Here is an 11,913-nt window from a genome sequence, read left to right as displayed (position 1 = left end):
ACAGCTCCCGGTAGTCCCAGCTACCGAAACTTCCAGAACTACACTGACCTGATTCCTTTATAGCCAAGGATATGTAGGCAACCTTTGAAGCAGAGTTCGGTCAGACTCTTTTCAAAAATGCTTCTCATGGAGTGTCAAACGGGCAAAAATTTCTCATAATTGCTCATTTTATCTTTGCCCGAAAACCCTTTGTGTCTCCGAGCAAAGAGGGGCAACTGTGAGCACGTGATTTTTGCCTCGCATGAATTACTCCTACAGAATCCCCAAAATTAGGATTTTTCTTTTTATTATTTGGGTTTTAGGAATTAATTGCTCAATTTTCGTGTTTGTTTACATTTTGTGCGCGTATTTAATTTTATTTAAATCATGAAAATTAGCAAAAATATCACGCATTGCATTTAGGAATTAATTTTACATTTTTTGAGATTAATTAGTAAATTAATGTTGTACAAAAATGGAAAAATCACAAAAAATAACTCATTTTTTTATTTTTTTATTTTTTAGCTTCGAATTTTGTAGTTTTTCTTATAATTTGGTATTTAATTAGTTGTGGTAATTATTATTTAGAGTTAATTAACTTAATTTGGTAGGATAATTTGATTTAGGGATTAATTTAGATTTTTTATTTTTTAAATTTTGAAAAGGAAAAAAATTTGAAATAAAAAAGAAAAGGAAAGGAATTGAAGAATCAGATTTTTTGGGCCAAATCCATGAAATTCCCCAAGCCCAATTAATTCAACCCCCTGAAACTCGTCTACCCAAGCCCAAAACCCGTCTCACCCGGTCCAGCACCCTCCACAACCAAAATGACCCCGTTTTGTATGCATTCAATTGCGACCGTTGGATCTCCCTAATCTAACGGTCCGGAACTGGGGTATCATTTAATATATAATTGTCCAAACGTTACCCCTACCCCCGTCTCTCATCTCTCATCTCACCCTCTCCAGAGACGGAACCGAAACCCTAGCAGCCGCCCTGAAATCCCACCGCCTAAGGGTGGCGGCGTTACCACCAACCGACCCCAGATTAACACCAAAGAACCCTCAAGCCTTCCTTATCCCAAATCTGTCACTCTTCTCTTTCGAATCACCCCGGAACGTCTCGAATCTAGGTTCCAAGGAAAAACCCTAGCGCCGCCCTTGTTTTCTCTGGCGGCGGCGCCACCTCTAATTGGTCCCAAATTAACACCCTTGGACCGTTTTCTCTCCCTCACTCCAAATCCTCACTCATATTCTTTCGAACATCTCTAGAGCTCCTCGAATATCAAATCGAAGAGTCGAGCCCTAAGAGCCTAAAGTCGGAATCATGCATGCAAGTCATTTTAGGAATTTTCCGGTTGTTTCAAGTTGGTTTTGGAACAAAATAGTGTCACTCGTTTGCTCTTCACCAAGAACAAACGTTTGCCACTGTTTTGGGTCGAATCAGTGCCTCAGTTTTGATTTCAAGTTTAGCTAGTAAGTCCCGTTCATTCTTGTTTTCAAAATCGTCTATGTGTCACCTCTGTTCTTTTTCTCTCTTTTAATTTATTTTCTGATTTGCCTAGTTCTGTTAATTGTCCTGTTAGAACTTTTGGTTTGGTCACTTAGCTTAATTTATTAGCTTAATTAGTTGCCTGCCTGTTTGTGATCATTAATTAGTCAAATTTTTTGGTTTTTAAGTTTTCTGAATTTGTTTGGGTTTCACCTTTGTTATTTGGGCTCTAAGGTCAGTCTAAGACCTCATTCTAAAGGAATTCTATTTGGTTTGAGTTTGAGACCATGGCTATTGAAACATTGAGCCTGTTTGGGGATTCATAGCCCATACTCGAAGTCTGGCTGGGCTTCAAAGTAAAAACAGGGCACTAAGGGGGTATTTTGGGTAAAGGGCATAGGGAATCTCTCAGTAACCACTTAGGAAGGTGCCTAGAAGCTGCAAAAATAGACTAACTTGATCAGCAGGTCAGAAAATGAAGGACTAAGTAGCAAAAAGAAAAATTTAAAAAGGACTAAAAATGAAATAACTAAACTCTTAAGGCTACCCTAGTAACTTGCCTATGAAGGTATAGTTACTTGGGTTCAATTCAAATTTTAGAGAATGGAGAGAGAGCTAGATGAATCAGGAAAAAAAAAGACCAAACGGTTAAAATTTAGGAAGAAAATACTATTCCATTGGAATTCTGCCCTGAATTTTAAATTATTCTTTGATTACAAAACAATTTCTGAATCATTTTGAGTGAAAATAGCTTGATCTTGTGCTGAAAAGCTTTGGGTTCAGTTTGTTTAAAGTTTTCACTGTTCCATTGATTTCTCGTTTGGATTTCTGAAAGTTTTCAAAGTTCTAAAGCATCTTCTGGTTCACTTGAGGTTGAATATAAGTTGATTTGGGTTTGGAAACTAGTTCAAAGTTGGGTCCTGGGGTTTGCTGTGTGTCAACTTGTGTTGAGTTTAGGTTTTGCTGATTGTTACTCAAATATGTTGTTGTGCTACTAAGCTGCTAGCTAATTGTCCCTACTTGGTTTTGGTTCTGTCTCGTTTCAGGTACACACTGTAAAGCTATTTATTGTTGAATGTTGAATTTGAAGAATGAAAAATAAGAAAGAAGGATTTGAAAGCCCCATTTCAACTGTCTTTTATTCATTCTGTTTCACTTTGGATTCCTTTTCTATTTGAGCATGTTGTACTGTTTAAATAATTTGTGTGTTAAACAGATAACTTCATTTTAATTAAATCGGGACTGTTGGAAGACTGAATCCACACATGTGGAAGTAGTTCGATAATTGTAATTGGTCTTGCTGAAATTAGCATTAAGTCATTCTTTAGTTTAGTTGTATTCAATTGCTCATGTGTTCACCCATTAGTTTGGCTGAATGTGTTCTTAGACTTCTGAGTATTGTAGTTGTGATTTAAGGAAAATGATCTGTAGTATTGCAATAATAGGTTTGGTTTCATTTTAATTTGATTATGAGCAGGTTTAATTAGAAACCATGGGATTGTAATGTTCAGTCAATAGTTTCAAACTTGAAGAACAAAAGTTCAATTCCATTTATATGTATTTGCTAATTGAAACGTAAGTAGTGCTTTGGGTTGTAAAGTTGAATGAAATTTGACCTTTGTGTTGTTGCGTGGGTTCGACCCAGTAACCTGTTTTGCTGGCTGAAGCTGGGGTTCTCTCGTAGACTTTAGCTTAAACTGATGGTCATTTGCAATTCAAAAGAATACTACAGTCTATTGGGCCTCACAGTAGGCCCAAGTTTAACTTTAAAACATTAATTCTTCTTCTCAAAGGTATATTTTGTTAGTTTGCACCATAATATAGTCTTGGCCCTTTAATGTTTAGATAATTGAGTTTTTTCTTTAATCAACTGAGGTGAGCCATATTAGTGACGCAAACAGTCTATGGCCCTCCAAATTTTAGCTTGAATATCCTTTAAAAATGGAATTGAAGTGTGCCGCGCCAAATAAAATCTCAAATGTGTAGCCCTCATTTAATTATTTCTTTTAAAATACTTAGAACTCGAGGCGTGCCATTTAACAGATTTCCATGGCCCTCGCAAAGCTAAAACGCGTAGCTGCTTTAGGAGCGTATTTTAATAATGTTACCTTCCTAAAACTCGGGTGTGCATTTCATGTGACCCAAATCCAAATCTCAACAACATTAAATAAAATGTGTCATGGACCGCGGGTGCATTTCATGTGGTATGGTTCAAAGACGTGTTTTAAATAACGTAGAATCTTCTTAAAAATAATTAAAAACAGCTAATAAGTTAAAATGTACCATAGGCTAAAACATGTGTTAAAATCAGATAATAGGCCGATTATAATAGTTTAAGCGACCGTGCTAGAACCACGGAATCCGGGGGTGCCTAACACCTTCCCTCGGGTTAACAGAATTCCTTATTCAGAATTTTTGGTTCTCAGACTTCAAAAGGAAAGTCAAATTTTCCTCGATTTGGGATTTTAAAAATAAACCGGTGACTTGGGACACCAGAAAAAAAATTATCCCAAGTGGCGACTATGAACAAAAAATGAATAAATAATCCCATTTCGAATAATGTCATTTAAAGTGAAAAAACTCCCTTGTACTACCTTCGGGTGTGTAAAAAGGAGGTGTGACATGGTCTACTTCAGAGACTTGATATTCCGGAGTGGAGTGGGAGCGTATTACCATGGACTTTGTAGTGGGTCTTCCGCAGACTTCAAGGAAATTTGATGCCATCTGGGTGATTGTGGATAGATTGACCAAGTCCGCACATTTTATTCCAGTTGGCACTACTTATTCTTCAGAGCGGTTAGTGGAGATCTATATCCGCGAGATTGTTCGCCTTCATGGTGTGTCAGTGTCTATTATTTCAGATAGGGGCACACAATTTACATCACGATTTTGGAGGGCAGTACAATGAGAGCTAGGTACACAGGTACAACTGAGTACAACATTTCACCCTCAGACGGACGGGCAGTCCGAGCGCACTTTTCAGATATTGGAGGATATGCTACGTGCTTGTGTCATTGATTTTGGGGGTTCTTGGTATCACTTCCTACCGCTAGCGGAGTTTGCTTATAATAATAGCTACCAGTCTAGCATTCATATGGCTCCATATGAGGCTTTATATGGGAGACGGCCTCCGGTGGGTTGGTTTGAGCCGAGTGAGGCTAGGCTATTGGGTACTGACTTGGTTCAGGATGCCTTGGACAGGGCTAAATTGATTCAGGAGCGGCTTCGCATGGCGCAGTCTAGACAGAAGAGTTATGTCGACAAGAAGGTCTGTGATGTGTCTTACATGGTTGGGGAGAAGGTTCTGCTAAAGGTTTCGCCTATGAAGGGAGTTATGAGATTCGGAAAGAAGGGCAAGTTGAGTCCTAGGTATATTGGACCTTTTGAAATACTTAAAAAGATCGGAGAGGTGGCCTATGAACTTGCTTTGCCACCTAGCCTACCGGGTGTTCATCCAGTGTTTCATGTATCTATGCTCCAGAAGTATATTGGGGATCCATCCCATGTTTTGGATTTCAGTACAGTTCAGTTGGATGGTAATTTGACTTATGATGTAGAGCCAGTGGCAATTTTAGATTGGCAGGTTCGAAAGTTGAGGTCGAAGAACATAGCTTCAGTGAAAGTGCAGTGTAGAGACCAACCACTTGGAGAAGCTACTTGGGAGACTGAACAGGAGATGCGGACAAAATATCCACACCTATTTGAGACTCCAGGTATTTTTTTAAACCCGTTCGAGGACGAATGTTTGTTTAAGAGGGGGAGGATATAACGAACCGGCGGGTCGTTTTGAATATTACAGTCCATTTCCCCTATTTACTGCTAAATTCATGCTTTACAGTTTTTATATGACTCACCGGGGTAATTGGTTTGGGTCCGGTGAGGTTTTGAAATGATTTGAGACACTTAGTCTTCAAGAAGAAAGCTTAAGTTGAATAAATCGACTGGAAGGTGAAATTTGTGTAAACGACCCCGAAATAGATTTTCTTGATGATTCCAATAGCTCCGTATGGTGATTTCGGGCTTAGGAGTGTGTCCGAATATTTATTTCGAGGTCCATAGCTAAAATAGGCTTGAAATGGCGAAAATAAGAAATTTAAGTTTGGAAGTTTGACCGGGGGGCTGACTTTTTGATATCGGGGTCGGAATCCAGTTCTAAAAATTTTCATAGCTTCGTTATGTCATTTATGACTTATGTGCAAAATTTGAAGTCAATCGGACTTGATTTGATAGATTTTTGCATCGAATATAGAAGTTGGACGTTCTTAGTTTCATTAGGCTTGAATTGGGGTGTGATTCACGATTTTAGCATTATTTGATGCGATTTGAGGTTTCAGCTAAGTCCGTATCATGTTTTAGGACTGGTTGATGCATTTTGTTGAAGTCCCGAGGGCCTCGGGTGGATTTCGGAAGGTTAACGGATAGAAATATAAAATAAAAAGCTGCTGAAATTCTCTTTGGACAGTTGCTGAATTTTTTCTATAGCATGTGAACTGTATCTGTGAACAGTGTCTGTGAACAGTACCCATGAATAGTACCCATGAACAGTGTATGTGAACAGTGTCCGTGAATAGTAGTCCATGAACAGTGTATGTGAACAGTACCATGAATATTACCCCATGAACAGTGTATGTGAATAGTCCCTAACAGTACCGTGAACAGTACCGTGTGAATAGTACCCAAACTTTTTTGGACAGATTTAATTCGAGCAGTCCGGGTTTTGGGTCATTTTTTTTACTTTAAAGCTCGGATTTTGGCAATTTTGAGCGAGAAATCACGGGAACTCTTGAGGTAAGTCCCTTGTGATCATTGTTAGTCATTATTATTGAATATCCCGGCTAGATTACGTGTTTTTGAGGTGTAAATGGAGAATTTGGGTCTAGGGATTTGAATATAAGATTTAATGATTTGGAGGCCAAATTGTTGTCGGATTTTGGTAAAATTTGTATGGTTGGACTCGTGGTTGGATGGGGGTTCATATACCATAATTTTTGTCGGGTTCCGAGACGTGGGCCCCACGGGCAAATTTTTAGTGCAATTTCGGATTTTTAGTGGAAAATGTAGAATTTCATATGGAATTAATTCCTATAATTTTTATTGATTGAATCAAATTATTGTGACTAGATTCGAGGCATTCGGAGGTCGATTTGAGAGGAAAAAGCATTGCGGAGTAAGATTTTGCTCGAATTGAGGTAAGTAACGGTTATAAATCTGGTCCTGCGGGTATGAAACCCCAGACATTGTGTCGTATGACTATTTTGGAGGTGACGCACATGCTAGATGACGGGCGTGTGGGCGTGCACTGTAGGGATTGTGACTTGGTCCGTCCCGTGAGACTGTGGAATCAATTGGCCTATTGTTTAATATATGTTTCCTCTGTTTTTCATGGAAATTGACTGTACTTCATGTTAGAAATCATGTATAGGCCTTATGTGATCATTGTTGAGACCTGCGAGGTTGTGTACTTGCTGAATTAGCTGCTAAATTGTTGGTTTGTACTCAGTCGTAGCTTTTCTTGCTTATTATGCCTCTGTCTCTTACTGTTCATTGTTGATATATGATATTACTTTTGTTTGGGCTATTTATATGATTTCTGAGAGCCCGAGAGACTGGAGAGATTGATGACTGAGTGAGGCCGAGGGCCTAAGTGTGAGGTTATTGATACTATAGCACGTGAGTTGTCCGTGCGGATCCAGATATTATATTATAGCACGTGAGTTGTCAGTACAGCACGTGAGTTGTCCGTGCGGATCCAGATATTATATTATAGCACGTGAGTTGTCCGTGCAGATTCAAATATTATTATAGCACGTGAGTTGTCCGTGCAGCACGTGAGTTGTCCGTGCAGTTTATAGCGCTTGGGCTAAAGGAGCCCCTCCGGAGTCTGCACACCCCCAGTGAGTGCAGGTACCTATTGAGTATGATTATTGAGGGCTGAGAGCCGACTGATTGAGCTGTTAAGATGAGCTGAGTGACTGTTGCCTTGAGAGGCTGTATTTGTTTCCAGTTAATTGCTGAACTTAGTTGCTATTTGTTCTTGCCGTACATATTTCTGGAATATTTGATATCTGGTTTACTTGAGTACGCACTGATGAGACTTAAACTGTTAAATTTAAAGTTATTGAGATAAATGTATTTGTATAGCTCGTCACTACTTCTCAGTTCCTTATTTATTTCTGTTACTTACTGAGTTGGTGTACTCACGTTACCCCATGTACCTCGTGTACAGATCCAGGCACTTCTGGTCACGGTAGTTGTTGATTGAGGAGTCAGACTCAGGAGACTATTGAGGTAGCTACACAACGTTCGTTGACCTTGACTCTCCTTTCCTTTCATGTTGTACTGTTCTATATTTCAGACAGTGTTTTATCAGTCGAATGTTATTATCATTTAGATGTTCATGCACCTAGTGACACTGGGTTTTGGGGATGGATTGTTTAGTACTTTTGGAGTTATATTCTGTTCTAAAAGGTTTTATTTATTATTAACTGCTTCCGCCTTTATTTAAAAGTTCTATTGTGTTGAGATGTTGAGTTGAGGCTTGCCTAGTACCACGATAGGCGTCATCACGACAGGTGAAATTTTGGGTCGTGACACTTACTCTGAACGCGCCCAATAATACTTAGACTACTCGGAATGACACTAAATTTTGCGTGCAAGTCTTAAATCACCATACAGAACTATTCCTAGTTCGGAATCCCAATCGGACCTCGATAACACCAAATCCTACCTCAAACCAAATTTAAAGAACTTGAAAACCTTCAATGTGCCAACTTTCAATATTAAGTGTCGATACGCCCCCGGGTCATCCAAAATCCGATCTGAATATATGCTCAAGTCCAAAATCATCATACAAATCCATTGGGACCGTTAAATTCTGGTTCCGATGTCGTTTACTCAAAATGTTGACTCAAGTCAAACTTAATCATTTTAAGCCAATATTAAGGAATTAATGTTCCGATTTCACCCTGAATCCTTCCAAACCCGAACTAACCATCCCCGCAAGTTATAAAACAGTAAAAGTACAAACGGAGAGTCTTAATTAAGGAAATGGAGATCTAAAAAGCAAAATGACTGGTGGGATCATTACAAAAAATATTAACTCGCTTAATATTGGGAAGAAGAACAAGGCAAGAACAAAATAAGTATTAACTAGCCTAAGAGATAAAATAGAATAAAAGATGAGTCAATAAACTGAAAAAGGAGAATAATTAGGAAAGAATCCATAATAAATCTCAATAGTAAGTAACCTATAAAATTATTTAGTGGATTAGTAGATGCTGGTCATTGGATTAAAGATTGAATATACAAGGTATAACATAAAACGTGTTTTTTTCACACACTAGATAAATTGAATAAACTTTTATATTCAACTTTAACCTTCATTTTGTTAAAGAACTTTGAGAGAAGAGCTTTGAAAAAGGGCACCCTTTGTCATTTTAGTATTTTATCATAAGTTTGTTATCTATTAGAATTGGGATTTAAATATTTTCAGAATTGCTACTCTGAACCAAAAATTAACCAAAGGTGGGATAAAATATATCCTAGGGTTGTTATTCCTTATTCCACGAACCAAATGACCCCATTGTATTAAAACTCTTTATATTGTTAGTAAATTAACTTAGTCTTATGAAATAAGTCTAATAGCCCGAGTTTTTCGCCTCATATTCGAGATTATACTGTAAAATGAGAAATGTCCACATTGTTTATTTCTTATTCTCTCTTTAATTATTCCTTCTATAGCAATGCCTACAATTTGTCTACACTCCAGTGGGAAACATTTATTTTGTTGCAAGACCTTGAAGCTAAGCGTCCAACAAATATTCAAGTGGTTGCCTGCCACTTTAACTGCCACAATAGCAGGTCATTAACTTCTATAGCATTAATACACAAGGATTTAAGTTGAGATTAACCTATATACAACGACATTATAAAGAACTTTTACGTTGTATAGCTACTATTTTTATGAGGTTACCAGTTAATATTTATAGAGATTGACTTATAATTATCTTATAAGTAACATGATTATTAAATACTTTTTACACTCCCAGTGCATAAAATATAAACTCGAAGACATTCAAGAAGTTTGACTTGAGTGACAAAAAGATGGATTAAGCGAACTTTAAAAGGACATGCTAGCAGAGGCGAACCCACCTTGTAGGTTAAGGGATCACGGGACCCCGCTAGCCTCGGCAAAAATTCTCTCTCTCTCTCTCTCTCTATATATATATATATATATATATGGGACCCTTAAAAATTTTGTTTGTGCCCCCAAATACAAAATGTTGTACGGGAGAAGTGGTGTTGCGCGCTAAAGTTACCTGCTTAGCTTGATGGACATGTGATCCAAACCAGCTTCCGCCTTTCTCCTCCTCTCTATTTTAGTTCTTACCATTTCTTCTATTTTATATTTTAATTCTTTGAATACAAGGTAATTTATACTTAGCAAATTACTTTATTTTTTACTTTTATATTTTTTTGGAATTTAATTATAGTTTAACACTAACACATAATAGTCTACTTAATTAATTTTTCTTTTTTAAATTCCTCCCTTAAAACTAAAAGCCTCAAATTGATTATTAACATGCCCTTAATATTGATTTCTTTAGTAAGTTTTTGATAATTTAAAGTTTGAACGCCCTTTTGATCACTAACCCCTTCTTTAATTAAAACTAGAAATTTTAAAATGTGAGACATGCTTAATCAAATACCTTCCCTTTTTATAGCACCCATTTTGCGAAGAAATCTCTCTCTGTTAGGTGCTTTCTTTTTTTTTTAGATTTTTATTTTGTTTATCTTTGGATGATAAGCCATCATAATCATTAAGTTTTAAAAGAGTTTCACGTCGAATTTTATCGTTAGTAATTAGCATACAGTGGTGTCCCGTTGTACTCAAATTCCGGGTCCGCCTCTACATGCTAGCTACCTTGAGTGTCACTTCACTAATAACAAACTTGAAAATTTGTGCTTCAGTTGATCAGTTCTAGTGTAGCATAAAATGGTTTCTTATCAAAAACTAACTTTTACATTCTTGCTTTCTCTGTTTCTTGCTTATGCTGCATATATCTGTCAAGTGCTTTCTAAGAATATGGGGATGTTGATATTATAAAGAATAGCAGAAGAAAAGTATTATTTGGAGACTTTCTACTAGCCTAAAATCGTTAACTAAGATTGGGGGTTCAACTAAAAAAGAGGAAGCTTGAAAAGATAGAGAGATTTTTGAAAGGAGAACTTTGTTATTGAAGAAGATTTTCTTGAATTTGGCTTCATTACAAATGCCTAAGGCTACTCCCATTTATACTTGTCTAGGGATAATTCTAGATACAAAAATAATCTAGACAATTCTATTACCTTCTACTAATATCTTCCATATATATATCCAAGACTCTAGAATATCTAGATATATCTTAAGTACAACAAATATCCAAGATATTATTCCATAACTTTCTAGAAACTTCTTCTAATTATAATTTTTACTCTTCCAAAAAATCAACTTTATTTTTTCACACTCCCCCTTAAAGTGATTTTTTATCCCAAGCTTGTCGCGGAAGAACTCAACCGATGCTTTAGGACGTGTCTTGGTGAAGATCTCAGCACTATTTTCCTGGCTCGTCTTGCTTCCCCAAAGACTGAAGGTTCTTTAATTGGTCCTGCAAAGAAACAAGAATACCTACTGACAAAATTTTCATCTCTGAAGCGAGTTGGCTTGATAATAGTTCTTTTTGGCCTTCCCAAACCACATGAATCATCTTCTTGTTGAGTTTTATGTTGTTGAGTTCTGGGGCTCCCCCTTTCTTTTAGCTCCTCGACAACTGTATTATCTGAAGAAGTACTTGTTATGGGCAGATTTGATGCTTCAGGGTTCATGGGTTTATAACCTGCCCCTTCTTGCGCAACTCCATAATACAAAGAGACTTCATCGAATATAACATCCTTCAAAACAACAAAAAGATGAGTTTTAGGATCCATGCACTTCCATCCTTTTTTTCTTTCATCATATCCGACAAAGATGAGAAATTCATCTGAAGTGAATTGTGATATTGATGCAACACCTTGTTTCTCATCAAAAAGTAAACCGATCACTATACAATGAAGCTCTTTGTCCATATTGTTGAGGGTTTATAGTGGGGAACCTGTCTAATATTTTCACCATGAATCTCATCCCAATTATCAATCTTAGGCTGGTCCCTTGGGATGACACTGAACTCATTGCTAGAAATAGTTGGATTTGCCAGGTTATAACTTATAAGATTTGCATTCTTCCTTTTTTCTTGTTCAGTGGAGTAGAGGAGTGTCAGCTGAACTTGCTGGAGGCTTGTGCTATTCATGAATTGCCTTATGTGGTAAGACATGTCAAATGTTGTATTGCAGCTGCCATAAGCAATTGGAATTAACCTACATTCTTTTTATTTATTTGTAAGCAGGGATCTTTATATATAGAAAATC

Source organism: Nicotiana sylvestris, chromosome 7 (genome assembly GCF_000393655.2).
Source record: "Nicotiana sylvestris chromosome 7, ASM39365v2, whole genome shotgun sequence".
Lineage (NCBI taxonomy): Eukaryota > Viridiplantae > Streptophyta > Magnoliopsida > Solanales > Solanaceae > Nicotiana > Nicotiana sylvestris.
This window is presented reverse-complemented; position numbering follows the sequence as displayed.